Source organism: Alosa alosa, chromosome 8 (genome assembly GCF_017589495.1).
Source record: "Alosa alosa isolate M-15738 ecotype Scorff River chromosome 8, AALO_Geno_1.1, whole genome shotgun sequence".
Lineage (NCBI taxonomy): Eukaryota > Metazoa > Chordata > Actinopteri > Clupeiformes > Clupeidae > Alosa > Alosa alosa.
In genome coordinates this window covers 71,423-89,105 of record NC_063196.1, presented here as the reverse complement: position 1 = coordinate 89,105, position 17,683 = coordinate 71,423, and the positions used below count along the sequence as shown (strand labels likewise).

The 17,683-nt window shown below is 38.9% G+C and overlaps 1 protein-coding gene and 1 non-coding gene across 6 annotated transcripts in view; one reads left to right on the top strand and one right to left on the bottom strand.

The window, feature by feature from the left end:
* The window catches only part of hivep2a (HIVEP zinc finger 2a), a 121,580-nt gene that overhangs the window by 32,492 nt on the left and 71,405 nt on the right, over nucleotides 1–17,683 (top strand). For 4 of the 5 annotated variants that reach the window (XM_048251207.1, XM_048251206.1, XM_048251203.1 and 1 more), the window contains exon 2: nucleotides 955–1,027. The gene's annotated coding sequence lies outside the window, so the exon portion shown is untranslated. Of the gene's footprint in view, nucleotides 1–869; nucleotides 1,028–17,683 lie in introns of those variants that run through there. The other variant, XM_048251204.1, reaches the window with a different exon arrangement.
* On the bottom strand, nucleotides 4,006–4,078 carry trnaf-gaa. The gene has a single exon. It is a non-coding gene; the product is annotated as a tRNA-Phe (tRNA).

Genomic DNA, 17,683 nt, shown 5'->3' with positions numbered 1-17,683 from the left:
GATGTAGACAAGTGAACCCAGGGAGGAGGTAGACCAAAAAATTTTCATAGCACATAACATCTAGATAAGTCTAACTAGTGGTACCTAGCTGTACTGATTTTAAACAAGGTTGTGTTGGAGGTAGTAGCAGATTGGCTCAGAATGTTAGACATCCAATCAGGAGTGTCACTCAGTTTCCAGGTTGAACTTAATGCAAGAATGATCAACATATAGAGGAAATATAGCATATATATACAGTATATATATGCTATATTTATATACATATATATATATATATATATATATATATATATATATATATATATATATATATATATATATATATATAAGCAAATACAGTATATAGTTATATAATTTCCATGGCATTGTTAACAGGAAATTCTTTGTGTTGGTCTTGTGTAAGATTTGCGAGGTCAATCTATCAGTTTAAAGTGTTTACTGCCCGACAAAGATATTTGCTTCAAGCTTTCATTGGCAATCTTATGTTTCTTATGTGCTTAGTGCCTTTGTGCCTAGACCGAATGGACAGCTCTTTTTTAAGCAAGTGATTACATGCTCTTTAGATCATGCATTATTAATAAGGATGAATCATATTTCAAAATATCATAATTAGCTTGCTACTCAAACAGATCACTGCTTGCAATTGATGACATTATTTTAAGGCTGTTGACTATTCTTCAGTGGCGGAAAGGGAAAACGACTGCATGTACTCTTAGAAAATGTAGCACATCAGGCATCAAGACTGTGTGCTGTAGGGCCGCTGGAAATGCCTCTAAATGTAGTCTGTTGTATAATCCCTCCAGGGGCCCTTTTGCTATTTTTGTTCCTGGATATGCGTCAGGACTGGGTATTTTCTCTGGTGACTAGCTTACATCAGTAGCCTAGGTTTCCTAGCATATGTTCAGTGAGTGGCCTTTGATTGATGGGACTTTCTTCTGTTATCTGGTTTGTTAGTGACCTCGGAGAATGTACACAGTGAAATTTGGCCTGACGGAATGCCATGGACAAGAGGGATCATTAAAAGCAGGTCAGTAGTGAAATCATTTCCTTCTCCCCCTCTCTTCTGTCTTTTTCTGGTTATTGTATGTGTTAACATAACAGAATTGAAGAATCTGTATGCAGATGTTCACTTTGTTATTTGTAGTGTGTTGTTTATTACATTTTCTTGATGTTTCTCTGAAGTTGATTTATAGATAGTGGGTGTTTAATATTAGTGTTATCTTAGTGCTTGACTCATGTGGCTACCTCAAATACAATAGTTGAACACACAGGCCTACACAGTACTGGTATGACACAACCTACATTAGGCCCAGCAGTTTAATTTCCTGTCATGATGTCAAACATATTTTTCTGTCATGAAGTTTCTGTTTTACTCTCTGGATCTAAAATTGTTTGGCTTATATGTGTTTTTGTGAGCTAGCGACCGTATCTTAAAAAGACCCCCCCCCCCACCACCACTCAGACACATTGTTATTTTCCATGCAGATGTCCAGCTCCAGCTGGGATCTGTTACAACTTGATCTTTAACTGATAATGCTTTTGATCTTTGGCCAAGGACACAAACAATAACATGTTTATTGACCATGAGTGAGTTACTAGAGTTATTAGCTCCCACTTTCACATACGTTACATTTCCTTCTTCTCATATTTCTATATGGAGCACATTTCTCCAATGGTTTTAAAGGAGAGATCTCAACAACTTGAAATCAGTATTTACTGGATGTTTAGACATCTCAATATCACATCCTCTGTTTTTCTCTGAAAAACCTTGGTAGTTGAGAACTAGGCACATATTTTGATAATAAAGTACATGTATCTAGCCTATTCAATTTTATTTATTTGCATAGTGTCATTAACAATTGCCCAGAATTGGAACCTATGATAAGATTGTTCTATATTTTCGCGAGAGGAGTAGTAAGGAGATGTTTTTTTTATGATAGATAATAGTATTTCTACAATAAAGTGTCATCTCATTTCTGTCTCAAATAGGTTCTCCTAGGGAATCTTTGGAGAGATATGTAATTAAATTGATACATAATTGAAACAATTCTGTGATCACGGTGATCTAGGTGACCTGACAAACATCCATCTTCGAGAGCTAAAATGTGGGTGACTGTGACATGCATAATAGAAAAACGCAGATGGAAAAATCCTACTCACTGCAGACATAGGTGGAATATATTTATACATACAGATATAGCTACCCTACTTTGAGACCACAGATATCACTGCCTTTTTTCTTTAATGGGCTGGACTTTGCATGATGAGCACTTCTATCGGTCTGTCTAAAACGGAAGGTAGCTGCCTCGTTGCCTTCAGCTGTCTAATGAGTCACTTGCCATAGCAAGCACCAAGGTACCAGATATGAACTTTGTTTCGGAAGGCCTAGCAAGGTAGCAAAACAGAATGCTGTTGCCAGGATACCAGAAAGCAGAATACTGTAACGTTCGTCTATACAGCTCTTAAAAAAAAAAAAAAAAAACAGCTGTTGACAATTACCGTTTAGCTGCTCATAATCAGATAGGATTTTAAACGTTGAAGGCAGCATGAGGGATGCATCTACACTGCCTTCAACATTTGTCAAAACAAAGGTATCTTAGAAGGCAGCATTTTCCTAGTTTCGAACACAGCTTATATGTCAGTGAAATTCTGGGTTAAAGGCTATTGTCAGGGCACTTTTACTATTGTCAACATATCAGAATTCTATACTATCAGTCTGATTTCTGTTTCTGTATAGGTGCCCTCTCAGACATATGGCATTATAATGCTGGGGGAAAGGAATACATTCCAGTTACTTGAAAAAAATCAGACAAGCATCTTATTAGACACAGCATCTCGCCAGAATTGTAAAAAAATCTGTCCGACAAGTTTAAGAATAACATGTTAACATTGATGAGGTGATGGACAAAAGCATGGATAAGATTCTAAATGTACTAGTCTGATTTTATGACAAGGATGCAGGCAGTCAGTGTGAAAACAGCACCTTGCCAGCGAAAAAGGTTAATGCTGCAAATGCCTCAGCACTGTTTCAAAAAATATTTAAAATAAATTATGCATATTTTTCAATGATGTCTCCTTGTTCATGCCCTTTAGTCAGTGGTTAGGCTACTAATCAAATCCTAGTTTACTTTGGAGTATTATAATTGCCACCCACTGACCTTTCTTGGTATGGTTGTAGTATCAGTATGCTATACAGTACAAGCAATAAGTATGCAGGTAAGTGACTAGTTAAAAGCAGGGATGGATTAAATACAGGCCTACCAGGCCCAGGGTCCCAGGAGCTTTGGTGCTCTACATCAGTGTTTCCAAACCTTTTTTCCTTGAAGGCCCCCTTGCCTGTGTCTAAGAAAAGCCAGGCCCCCCCTACCCGAACTCCTTCCCGCATACACACACAAAAACAATAAAGTGATTAATTACAAACGTATAAGTTCAGAGGTCAGAGGTAATAAATAGCTACATTAATTTAAATGTGACACAAAAATATGTTTTAATTTGGATTATACAGAATTTTGCTGTCCATCTTCTTCCATAACAGTAGTTATTATCATGAACTATCTGTCAAAATAGACCATGCCCCCTTGCCATGTCATAAACCACACCTCCTTCTTATGCAAATTAGCCATGTGGTTGTCACCACGTGTTGTTTGTTATTGTTATTGCTTTGTGAGTCATGTGACAGCCATGTGATTGTCGTCAAACAATGCCCCGCCCCCTTGTCAGCCATGTGACTGTCGTCAAACAATGTCCCGCCCCCCTTGTCAGTTATGTTGAATCCCAGCCCCCTCATGTGTGTTTTGTTGTTATTATTATGGGTCAGATAAACTTTGTATGAAATGTATAGGAGTGTTAATACCTGGAAAAAACATATAGTATGCTACTAGCACAGCCAATAACCTGTTTAGCATGTTGTTAGTGGTTTTGGTTGAAAAATGTGTTAGCTATAAGTTACAAGTGCTAACCAGTAGGCCAAAAAAAAAAAAAAAAAAAAAAAAAAGAAAATAGAGCTGCCGAAACCCGGGATCGAACCAGGGATCTTTAGATCTTCAATCTAACGCTCTCCCAACTGAGCTATTTCGGCTGCCGGGCTTCAATGCTATGCATTGTAATGTAACCTTTATAAGTGAATTCATGGTGGTCTTAGGTGACCAAAATGATAGTCTATGATCCCCTACTTTGTAGGGGTGGTGTTTTGTCCGGGCATGTCTCTGAGTGTATTGTTTGAGACCCCTTTCATGTGGGGGGTCTGCCTACTACCTACGTACACTAGTGCTGATAACATTGTAAAAGAACTGTTTATGAGTAGTGACGCTTGTATGCAGACACATGGTTAACTATAAACCCTTTTGTAGTGGGTGTGTTTTGCCCAGGCCTCTAGGTTTGAGATTATAAAAGCTGTGGTGGTTGTATAGCTATCATTGCTAGCAGTGATTTTGAACAGAACTTACCATGGCAGATATGATTGAATCAGGAAAATCAAAGAGGTGGATTACGCTCACACCTGTTAGCGCCAAGCTACCGAATCCAGAAATAACTTATGCACCGCAAAGGAGGACACCTGAAACTTTTGTTAATTTTCTGAGTAAACCTAATGATGCCGTGGAATACCAATGGTTGTTGAGCGATGGGTGGATAGGAGGCTATGTTTTTGACAAGGAAGATCGCAGTGAGAAGCTATACGCTTTGGCATCACCGGATTTGGTGTTGTCAGACGACATGGCGCACATTTCATTTAGTGATGCAGATTGGGTGATGTTTAGGGATGTTTGGAACGATCTTGAACATCCTGCTATGGACACCACTTTCACTGCAGGCTGGAATAGGCCGTTCTGTACCAAGACTTACCATATTTATGCTAACTGTCCACAGGATTTCATTCACCTGTCTAGCGGTGCATACAGAAGACCAATATATACTTATGAAGAAGATTTGTATGAATTCGCAGATACACCTACTGTAGGCTACAGCTATCGCCTACTTTTCCCCTTCCTGTTTGGTGTTGGAGAGAGGTCACTATTGGTTTTTATATTGTTCATGTCACTATTTGCATGAGCCATGACTAAAAAGACTTGCGATAAAATCAAACATATTTGATATTGTCATAACGACAAAACTAAAACAAGACTGACTCCGACTGACTTAAAACCACTAAGATTGGCACCTTACACGATCTAGTTGACGGGAGCGCGCCGCGATTCCAGTACAACTCTCATGATTTATAAGTATAAGTATATATACTCTTTTGATCCCTTGAGGGAAATTTGGTCTCTGCATTTATCCCAATCCGTGAATTAGTGAAACACACTCAGCACACAGTGAACACACAGTGAGGTGAAGCACACACTAATCCCGGCGCAGTGAGCTGCCTGCAACAGCGGCGCTCGGGGAGCAGTGAGGGGTTAGGTGCCTTGCTCAAGGGCTCAATGGAAAGTTCAGCCGCTTTCTGCTGGTCGGGGTTTGAACCGGCAACCCCTCCGGTCACAAGTCCGAAGCGCTAACCAGTAGGCCACGGCTGCCCCCAAAGTTCTGTCCGACTTTGGAAATTTAGTCGCCAACTGTGAAAACAGACCAAAATCGTACAATTTAAGGCTGCCATTAGGTGCATAATGGAATGAAAAACATGACTAAGAATACTCTGAAATTCTATATTGGGAGTAATGGGACAACATTTACAGAATTTTGTTAAATGAACAGGAGAAGCAGCACTAGGGTTGCAAAGGGGCTGAAAATTTCCGGTAAATTTCTGGAAACTTACCGGAAGCTTTCCATGGGAAGTTAAGCTGGGGAATTTTGGAAATATTCCAAATTGGAAACTTTCATGGTATTAAAGGAAATTCTAGGAATTAATGGAAATTTACGGGAATTAACTGGGAATTTTAGTTAATTCCTACTGTTTCATATACAGACATTAACATTTTGTTTCGTGATAAGCAATATGATTTGTTTGTTCGTATTTTCGCTTAGCTTAGCATACAAAGCTAGCTACCATGCTAGCGGGAATCCCATTCTCTGCCTATGGTTTACTAGCGTGCTAAGCTAGCAACACTGAAACCACTAAACTGCCCAAGAGACACCATGCCACTCAACAAAATCCAATTGGTTGGAACATTGACTGACTATCATTTTGTAGTTAGAATCCCAGAAAATGGTAAAACAAATAAAAATATAATGACACAAATTAAATGACACAACATACCACCCCAACCAAACCTTATAGATTATGTAAGTTATATATAAATTGTCAAGCTTAATCAGACAGATTAATTGTCCCATTACAGCTTATTCAAAATGATGTACACCTATTTGAATGAGGACAAAAGTGACGACAAGCCCATAACTGGGCAACTCTGTTTGCAAACTTCCCCCAGTTTCACACCAGTTATTCCCACATGAGATGACATTTTCACTGGGAATTTATTTTCCCCCGGAAGTTTTACAACACTTGTTGATTGTCTCGTCAACTACTAATGCCTGGGTTTCACTACACCTCACAGGTCTGTTGTTTCTTCTCTACTATGATAAACATAAATGGCATTGCATGGACTTAGAAAACCTTTTTGTATGCTATATCAAGCATTAGGAATGTAGGGACATTTAAAATTGAGTTAACAGAGAGGTAGACTGAGGACACTGATTTTAATTTTAAGAAGCATTAAAATTACATTGTTTCATTATTTGTGCACACAGGTTTACACAGAGTGATGAACACCCCTACATGTAAATGTACATTTTTGTATATCAGGTTTCTAGTCCAAGTATACTGGTGTATACAAGGAATTTGGTCTCTGCATTTATCCTCTCCGTGAATTAGTGAACACACAGAGAACACAGTGAACACACAGTGAGGTGAAGCACACACTAACCCGGAGCAGTGAGCTGCCTATTTTAATTTCTTATTTATTTATTTTATTACTTGTTCATTTTTGTTTGTTGTCTGTCTTTTATGTCTACTGTTCAAGTGCGGCTGGCTTTTATTTTCCCCGAGATTTATTTTTTCCCCATGCACATGAGCGCACCATAGGTTTCCTTTATGTAGCCTATGCTGATTGCTGTGTGCATGGGATTGACGTATGTGCAGGGTAGAAATTTGACTGAAATTGCATTAAATCAGGTTGTTTTAACTAATATTATTCTGCAAGATGGGATTTTGTCCACTACATTTAAGTTCCCTGTTATAGACTAACTTGCCATATTAAAAATTCCCAGTTTATTCCCATTAATTCCCGTTTATTCCCGTTAATTCCGTATATTCCCGTTAATTCCCATGGAAAGTTTCCAACTTTGAAAATTCCCGGAATTTTGCAGCACAGTGGTAAACATGCTCCCGTCCCAACTTTTTTTTAAACATGTTACTGGCATCAAATTAATAATTAACATATATTTTCCATGAAATAGTTCAAATTTTCATTTTCAACATTTAATATGTTGTCTATGTCCTTTTTGCTGCTAAATATGGGTTTGCAAGACTTGTATATTATCACATTCTGTTTTTATTCACATTTTACACAACGTCCCAACTTTTTCTGTTTTGGGGTTGTATTTTATCTTATGTTCCCACCTGCACCAAGAGACATTTCTTGAAATCAGTACTTGGTGAACAAGGATATTTGGTTCTGATTCCGAAAAGTATGTAAACTTATGCTAAAATACTGAGGTCAGGTTAACAGTTTGTTACTCAACATTACAACATTCAATCCATAGTATTAATTGTCTTATACATAATTGTCTTAAACATAATTGACATACATAATTGTCTTAAACATAATTGACTTGATTTGAACTGAGTCTAATTCAAGATACTCTGAGTGAGTCAGATATGCTCAACCATATGGAGAGGTGTATGTGTGTGTGTGTGTGTGTGTGCGTGTGTGTGTGTTTATGCATACGTGTGCACGCATGTGTGTCGCACAAGTGACTTATCAGAGGTTACGTAACTGTAACAGCTGCTGTCTCACAGTGACTGAAGTCACTGCCTTCTCTCACAAAGTCCTCATAACATACATATTGTCTATATGTGTTTTGTGACACACCAATGTGTCTGGAGGTACAGCTATAACATTTAAAGATGACTTATTGTACAGCTAAACATTTAAAGATGACTTATTGCAGACTAGATGCTTGGCTGTGTTGAGGCTGGCTTCCAAAATGTCAAGGTTTTTCATCATTTGTCCAAGAAAAAACAAAATGCCATTCACAACCACATCCCATTATGTCCTAATACTTATGTATTATCAGCTGTTTATCTTTAGTTTTACAACACTTGTTGATTGTCTCGTCAACTACTAATGCCTGGGTTTCACTACACCTCACAAGTCTGTTGTTTCTTCTCTACTATGATAAACATAAATGGCATTGCATGGACTTAGAAAACCTTTTTGTATGCTATGTCAAGCATTAGGAATGTAGGGACATTTAAAATTTAGTTAAAAAGAGAAGTAGACTGAGGACACTGATTTTAATTTTAAGAAGCATTAAAATTACATTGTTTCATTATTTGTGCACACAGGTTTACACAGAGTGATGAACACCCCTACATGTAAATGTACATTTTTGTATATCAGGTTTCTAGTCCAAGTATACTGGTGTATACAAGGAATTTGGTCTCTGCATTTATCCTCTCCGTGAATTAGTGAACACACAGAGAACACAGTGAACACACAGTGAGGTGAAGCACACACTAACCCGGAGCAGTGAGCTGCCTATTTTAATTTCTTATTTATTTATTTTATTACTTGTTCATTTTTGTTTGTTGTCTGTCTTTTATGTCTACTGTCTCGGGTACGCTGGCGCTTATTTTCCCCCGGAATTTATTTTCCCCATGCACATGAACGCACCATAGGTTTCCTTTATGTAGCCTATGCTGATTGCTGTGTGCATGGGATTGACGTATGTGCAGGGTAGAAATTTGACTGAAATTGCATTAAATCAGGTTGTTTTAACTAATATTATTCTGCAAGATGGGATTTTGTCCACTACATTTAAGTTCCCTGTTATAGACTAACTTGCCATATTAAAAATTCCCAGTTTATTCCCATTAATTCCCGTTTATTCCCGTTAATTCCGTATATTCCCGTTAATTCCCATGGAAAGTTTCCAACTTTGAAAATTCCCGGAATTTTGCAGCACAGTGGTAAACATGCTCCCGTCCCAACTTTTTTTTAAACATGTTACTGGCATCAAATTAATAATTAACATATATTTTCCATGAAATAGTTCAAATTTTCATTTTCAACATTTAATATGTTGTCTATGTCCTTTGCTGCTAAATATGGGTTTGCAAGACTTGTATATTATCACATTCTGTTTTTATTCACATTTTACACAACGTCCCAACTTTTTCTGTTTTGGGGTTGTATTTTATCTTATGTTCCCACCTGCACCAAGAGACATTTCTTGAAATCAGTACTTGGTGAACAAGGATATTTGGTTCTGATTCCGAAAAGTATGTAAACTTATGCTAAAATACTGAGGTCAGGTTAACAGTTTGTTACTCAACATTACAACATTCAATCCATAGTATTAATTGTCTTATACATAATTGTCTTAAACATAATTGACATACATAATTGTCTTAAACATAATTGACTTGATTTGAACTGAGTCTAATTCAAGATACTCTGAGTGAGTCAGATATGCTCAACCATATGGAGAGGTGTATGTGTGTGTGTGTGTGTGTGCGTGTGTGTGTGTTTATGCATACGTGTGCACGCATGTGTGTCGCACAAGTGACTTATCAGAGGTTACGTAACTGTAACAGCTGCTGTCTCACAGTGACTGAAGTCACTGCCTTCTCTCACAAAGTCCTCATAACATACATATTGTCTATATGTGTTTTGTGACACACCAATGTGTCTGGAGGTACAGCTATAACATTTAAAGATGACTTATTGTACAGCTAAACATTTAAAGATGACTTATTGCAGACTAGATGCTTGGCTGTGTTGAGGCTGGCTTCCAAAATGTCAAAGGTTTTTCATCATTTGTCCAAGAAAAACAAAATGCCATTCACAACCACATCCCATTATGTCCTAATACTTATGTATTATCAGCTGTTTATCTTTAGTTTTACAACACTTGTTGATTGTCTCGTCAACTACTAATGCCTGGGTTTCACTACACCTCACAAGTCTGTTGTTTCTTCTCTACTATGATAAACATAAATGGCATTGCATGGACTTAGAAAACCTTTTTGTATGCTATGTCAAGCATTAGGAATGTAGGGACATTTAAAATTTAGTTAAAAGAGAAGTAGACTGAGGACACTGATTTTAATTTTAAGAAGCATTACAATTACATTGTTTCATTATTTGTGCACACAGGTTTACACAGAGTGATGAACACCCCTACATGTAAATGTACATTTTTGTATATCAGGTTTCTAGTCCAAGTATACTGGTGTATACAAGGAATTTGGTCTCTGCATTTATCCTCTCCGTGAATTAGTGAACACACAGAGCACACAGTGAACACACAGTGTGGTGAAGCACACACTAACCCGGAGCAGTGAGCTGCCTTGCTTCAGTGGTGCTCGGGGAGCAGTGAGGAGTTAGGTGCACATCAATATTTAACCCCTTAACATGTGTTCTCGCCAAGTTGTCAGCTTAGAAAATTATTTTTTGTCCATTTTATCGTTGTATTCTTAAAAATGGTAAAATCTGATTATTTTCAAAGTGCTTCGCTATTCTTCTTCTAAGACTCATCCTGTAATTTTGAGCAAATTTGCAATATAATCCAACTTATGTGCAAGCATTATATTGAAAATGAATAATCAATAAATATCAAAAGAGTATCACACTGATCCAATCCACAGTAAACAAGGCAGATTTCATTTCTGCCTATACAGTGATGATGAACAAACGTCGTGCTGTAAACTAGCCCTAGTCACTTAAAAGTAAATTAATATATCTGTTTTATGTAGATTTAAGTTTCTGTTTGTTAAAAAAAATTCTGTTAAATTTCTGTTTTATTAGATCTAAGTTAACATAGGCTTTTCTTTATTTTAATTTCTTATTTATTTATTTTATTACTTGTTCATTTTTGTTTGTTGTCTGTCTTTTATGTCTACTGTTAGGTGTCTCGGGTACGCTGGTGCTATATAACAAATAAAATGTATTATTATTATTATTATTATTATTATTATTATTATTATTATTTGTGCATCTGCAGCATTTACCATTACTACCAAATAACCTCCCTTACAAAGAATAACTGCAGTTTTTACAGTGCAGTTACACTACAGTACAGTGCAGTACTTTAGTATTTTCATGTCTAAAATACTGCAGTAAAGTACAATAGGCTACTATGCAGTAGGCCTACAATGCAGTTTTGTTGTGTCCAAAATACTGTATTTCCTGCATTAGAACGGCAAATATTTCCTCCAAAACTGCAATTTTGACACTTGAAGTAATGCAGTTATTTTTTTTTGTAAGGACTAATAATTATGTCTGGGGTACACTGCAAAAATGAATTCTAAGCAAGTGTTATTGATCTTATATTAAGATTAATAAGAAGAAAGTTTTTTTTTTTTTTTTTGTTTAAAATAGGCCCTGGCCGTGGTGCAACTGGCTTGGGCACATGCACTGTACGGCAGCGACCCGGTGCAGTTTATTGTTCATAAACAATTCTAAATTCTAAAGTTTATGTCGTTTTCAGTTGTCTATAGTTTCATATTGTAAGTTTCAGTGCGTTGAGCAAATTTGTCTTGATAAGACTCCTGAAAATAAGTTAAAGTCTTCTTAAATTAAGTCAAAATGATCTTTTGAGAGGGCGCTAGGTAAGTCTTTTCATACTAAAAACAATACCAAATAGATTTTTTAATCTTAATATAAGATCAATTCTTTTCATTTCATTTTCAGAATTCATTTTTTGCAGTGTAGTCTTATTAATCAAGTTCATTGGCTTTGCATTGAAGTTCTAATTAGTCAGATGAGACAGATGCACACATTACAAGGATACAAGGAAGTTTATTGTCACATGCATATAGTTACTGGAAGTAAGAAATGCAATGAAATTATGTCTGGTGTCAGCCTATTTGTGCATTTATTGTGGGGTAAAAAGTGCAGTAGAAGAGGGGTTTAGTATATTAAGTGGCAAGGGCTGCATAAGAAAGGTGGGGGAGGATTGGGATTGGGGGGGGGGGCACCAACAAGGAGCACCCAAGAGCAACAGGGGCAAGGAAAAACTCCCTTACCAAGGAAAAAACCTTGGGCAGATCCACGGCTCAAGGGGCTAACCCAACTGCCAGGGGTCTTGGTGTGTGTGTTGGGGGGATGTCAAGGGAGATGGGATAGTGTGCTGTGTATGTGGGGAGAGGGCAGTGTGCAATATGTGTGTTGGAGAAGCTTCCTCATGAGACAATGTGCTGTGTATTGGGGGGGGGGGGGCAGTGTACTGCAATTATGGTGAAAGGACTTCCTATTGCAAGCAGAGTACTGTATGTATGATGTATGTGAGTGATGACAGTGAAGATGTGTGTGTGGGCGGGAGGGGAGTGGAGCAGTGATTGTGTGTGTGGGTAGGTGGGGGCAGTGTGCTGTAAGTATGTAGAGGATGTGTGTTGGAGAAGATCCTGAAGACAATGTGCTGTGTATGTAGGGAGGGGGGGCAGTGTGCAGCAAGTATGTAGAGGAGGCTTACTGTAGCAAGCAGTGTGCTGTATGTGTGGTGATGACAGTGATGTAAGTGTGTGTGTTTTTTGTGTGTGTGTTGGGGATGGGGGTGGGGGGGGGCAGAAAGGCTAGGCAATCAAGGACATGGGTAGATAGATGGAGGAGAAATCAAAAATAATAAATAAAAAGTTCTATGGAGATGTGCAAAAAGTTGGAGAAAGTCAGATGTGTGTGTGTGTGTGTGTGTGTGTGTGTGTGTTTTGACGTGTGATGAAATAAGAAAAATAAATAAAAGGTCTGTAGCATAGGGAGTGAGATGTAAAAGTGCTAAAAGTCATGTAGGTGTGAAATAAGGGGGGGTCATGAGTGCTGAGGAGTGAATGAGTGCAAAAGTCAGTATAGTGTGAGTTCAGAGTTGGGAAATGTTTGAGAGTGCTGAGGAGTGAATGTGTGCAAAGTCAGTATAGTGTGAGTTCAGAGTTGGATGGCCTGGGGATAAAACTTCTCCTGAGTCTCTCAGTTCTGGCTTTGTGACTACATAGGCGTCTTCTTGATTTCAGCGGTAGGAATAATCCATTGTTAGGAGGAGAAGAGTCCTTCAGGATCTTTTGGGCTCTTAGGAGTACTGTTCTGGAATAGATATCTTGTTGAGCAGGGAGTTGAGTTCTTATAGTACATTCAGCTGAGCCCACTACTCTCTGCAGAGTACTACAATCTCTAACTGTGGAGTTCCCATACCAGGTGATGATGCTACCAGTTAGGACACTCTCAACCGCTGAAGTGTAGAAGGCCTTCATGATGGATGTAGAAACTTTGAATTTCCTTAGCTGACGAAGGAAGTCGAGTTGTTGTCTGGACTTCTTCAGAACGTATTGAGTGTTAACAGTCCATGTTAAGTCTTCAGTAATGTGGACATCAAGGTATTTAAAACTTGTGACTTTCTCTACAGGTTGCCTGCTGATCATTAGTGGGGTTTGGTTTTATTGACATTCAGTGTCAAGCTGTTTGATTGACACCACTGTGCCACCTCATCAACCTGATCCAAGTAGAGCTGTTCATTGTTGTTACTAATCAGGCCCACGATCACTGTGTCATCTGCAAACTTGATGATGGAGGTATGACTACTGTTGGCTTTGCAGTCATGTGTGTAGATGTTGTACAGCAGTGGACTCAAAACACAGCCTTGGGGAGAACCAGTGCTGATGGTTAATGTGTGGTGTTCAGTCCTAAGGCCTTCATCTTTGTGACCAAGGTGAGAGGTACTATCGTGTTGAATGCTGAACTAAAGTCAATGAACAGCATCCTCACATAATTCCCATTCCCCTCCTCCAGGTGAGTTAAGGTGGTGTGCATGAGGTTTGAGATGGCATCCTCTGTAGACCTGTTGGCTCTATAAGCAAATTGGAGGGGGTCGAAGGAGGCAGGGAGGGATGAGCAGATAATGTTTTTCACAAGCTTCTCAAAACACTTCATCACTGTAGACGTCAGGGCTACTGGGCGGTAGTCATTCAGACATGATGGACTTTTGTTTTTCGGTACTGGAACAATAACTGACTGCTTGAGGCAAGTAGGAACTGTCTCTTGAGCCAATGATGTGTTAAAGATATAAGTCAACACAGGAGCTAACTGAGCAGCGCAGGATTTCAAAACCCTGTTAGAAATTCCATCCGGTCCAGCAGCTTTTCTACAATTAACCCTCCTAAAGGCATTGCTCACATCGACCTCAGAGACACAGAAAGGTGCATCCTCATTTGCTTCACATGCTGCAGCTAGTGCAAGATAGTCTGTGTTTTTCATGTCAAAGCGAGCATAAAAAGCATTAAGTTCATCAGGGGGGGCTTTACTCACATTCATCATAGGAGGGGACTTTCTTTCAAAGCCAGTGATGGTTCGGAGTCCTTTCCACACTCGTGCTGGATCACCCTCCAAGAAATCAGCTTCAACTTTGTCTCTATAGCGCCGCTTAGCATCTTTAATAGTGATGGTGCGTGTCTTTAATACCGTTCTCACTTCTCTATCCACCCATAGCTTCTGGTTAGGGAAGTTTCGGATCTTTACAGTTGGGATGATGGAATCAGTTAGCATATTGATGTAACTCAATGATACTTCCGTAAACTCATGGATGCCAGCAGAGTTCGTCTTGAACATCTCCCAGTCAACGTTGCTAAGGGCGTCCTGTAGCCTGGCTTCCGATTGGTCAGTCCAGGGCTTGACCTGGGGGGGTCCCTCTGACTTCTCTGTACATAAGCAGTAGGAAAACAGCGGCATGATCTGATTTTCCGGAAGCTGGTAGAGACTTATCTTTGTAACTGTTCTTGAACTGTGTGTAGCAGTGATCCAGTGTGTTGTCACCACGTGTAGGGAAGTGAATGTGTTGAATAAATTCAGGCATGGACCGGTTCAGATGTACTTGATTGAAATCACCGGCCACAATAAGCGCAGCTTCAGGGTGCGTGTGTTGTCTACTTAACACTTCTTGCAATTCTGAAACCGCAGCATCTGTGTTGGCTTGTGGAGGAATGTAGACAGCGTTGATTACCGAAGTAAACTCACGGGGCAGGTAGAAGGGTAGGTAGGTCCTAGGTAGGCAGGTAGCGAGCAGGACTTTGCGAGAACGGTGACATTTCTACGATCACACCACTTGCTATTAGTCATGATGCAAACACCGCCACCTTTCAATTTTCCAAATTCGTCAGTCCTGTCAGAGCGAGCAGCAGAGAAAAACTCCACCGGAGTGATGGCACAGTTCAGTTGCAAGTTCAGTTAGCCATGTCTCAGTAAAGCATAGAATGTTACAGTCCCTGCCTGTCTCTTTGAAACTGTATCCTCGCTCTTAGTTCATCCATCTTGTTCACAAGAGACTGGACATTGGCTAGGAGAATGCTAGGCAGTGGAGGCCTATGAGCTCTATTCCTCAATCTGTTACGGGCCCCGGCTCGTTTTCCTCTGTTTTTTCCTTCTGCGCCGAGATGCGTCTCCATGGTTCCATGATGCATCTCGGAGAATCTCAGTTGGCCAGGTAGAATCGTCGATTAAAACATCCCGAAACAAAAAAGGCAATTAATTTCCGATGTTTCTGAGTGTAACACCATCATACGTAATCAGTGCAGTGGAAAAGTGCAAAAAATTAGGGGTTAATAAAAGGTCAAAGAGTAAATATAAGCACAAATTAGGCGGAGCAACCAAAAAGGCGTCCGAACGCGGCGGCGCCATGGCAACTACATTATAGAATTATGTTGATGGAAAACATGATCCTTGGCTCATGTGACCAATTAAATTGGTGTTGGTATTTTGATACATTCATCAGTGTACATGATACCAAGTTATGTATTTCTGGCACTAACACAAACCCCCATTTGGCTTGATTATCAACTGCTTGTTAAAACAAAGAACTGCATGTGGTCTTCACTGATGAGAAAATCGTCCTATGCAGTCATTGCCCATCACATGATTTTTTGGTTAGATTGATGTTTCCCAACTTTAGCTGTTGTTGCAGGAAATGGATCTTCTACAAGAGATTGAACACTGGACTTAGAGCTCTCTGCATGAGTTATGAGGGAGATATGAGCTGATTTCTCAGCCACTGACTCATGACATGAGTGAGGATGCACTGAAAAAACTGCTTATCTAACAAATTCTAACCAAGTGTTATTAATCTTATATCAAGATAAAAAAAACTAGTTGGTATTGTTTTTAGTATAAAGACACTAACCTAGCTCTTTCTCGTGAAATCATTTGACTTAAAATAAGTTAAACTTCTCTTAAATTAAGACATTCCATCCTGAAAACAAGCAAATTTGTCTGCCAGTGCGTTGAGCAAATTTGTATTGATAAGACTCCTTAAAATAAGTCAATAAATTAAGTCAAAATGATCTTTCGAGAGAGTGCTAGGTAAGTGTTTTCATACTAAAAACAATACCAAATAGATTTTTTGATCTTAATATAAGATTATTAACACTTGGTTAGATTTAATTTTTTGCAGTGTGGCTCCACAGCAGAAATTGGATGGAGGAGCCTGGCATATCAAAGTACAAGTTTGTAGATAATGAATGAATAGGAATGTCCAGGACTTTGCCTTATTATGTTTCAACACTGCAGTGATATTAGACATTGTCTTTTCTGTCCTGTGGAATAACATTTTCTTGACAATGCATGCAGTGATAAAAATCAATACACACAATGACTCCTTCCTTGTAATGATATGGATAATTGGAGTGGAGTGATGAGAGAAACTCAACTCAAATTCAATGCGTCAGAGGCACCAGGTTTCAACAGGAGGAGCTGTGTGTGTCAGCAGTAACGTGGCTGAGGGGTAACATATGAAGTGAAAATAAAATACAGCAAAGCATTGATCCTGTGGAACACCATATGATAGGGGAGCAGGGCTAGATGATGGACCATTAAAAACAACCATATTATGACCACTGTTTGGTGTTTCCACCTACAGTACTATGAAAATAAGTCTCTCAAGTACCTCTACTCCTGCAACTGCATCATTATGTGGTATATCTATTAAAATGCATTATAAAATATTTTTTGCGTCGGCACCGACATGTCAGGCATAGTAATTCACTTAGTAATAATATCAAACCTGGTTTGACATAGCAAAGTCAAACATGTTTTGAAAATTTAGCATTTTTCATGCAAAGAAGGTACACTGCACATTGATTTATTAGAACAAGATTTGTCTGATTTCCCCTTAAATTTCTATATGAACAATTATCCTATGTCGTGCTAAATTTCTGGATTGTTCAAAATATTTATCAGGCAGAGTCAGCAGTCAGTTTTTCACGGTACCGGAAACCTACGCCATGTCGCTAACAAGCACAGTCTAAAGATACAGAGAAAAGGCACACTTCTATCGTCAAAGCTTACATCTCCCCTTGTGGCAACTCGTCCAACATTGTACACAAGGATGTATCCCTTAACAACCAACATCAGTGACATTTACCCAAACTTTGATCTAACATACATGAAGGCGCCAACCTCCTTAGTGAAGATGGCAGTTCCATCTCAGGGCCCCCTCTATCCAAACCAGCACGTAAGCCCAATCACCTATGTCACAAATGCTAAACATC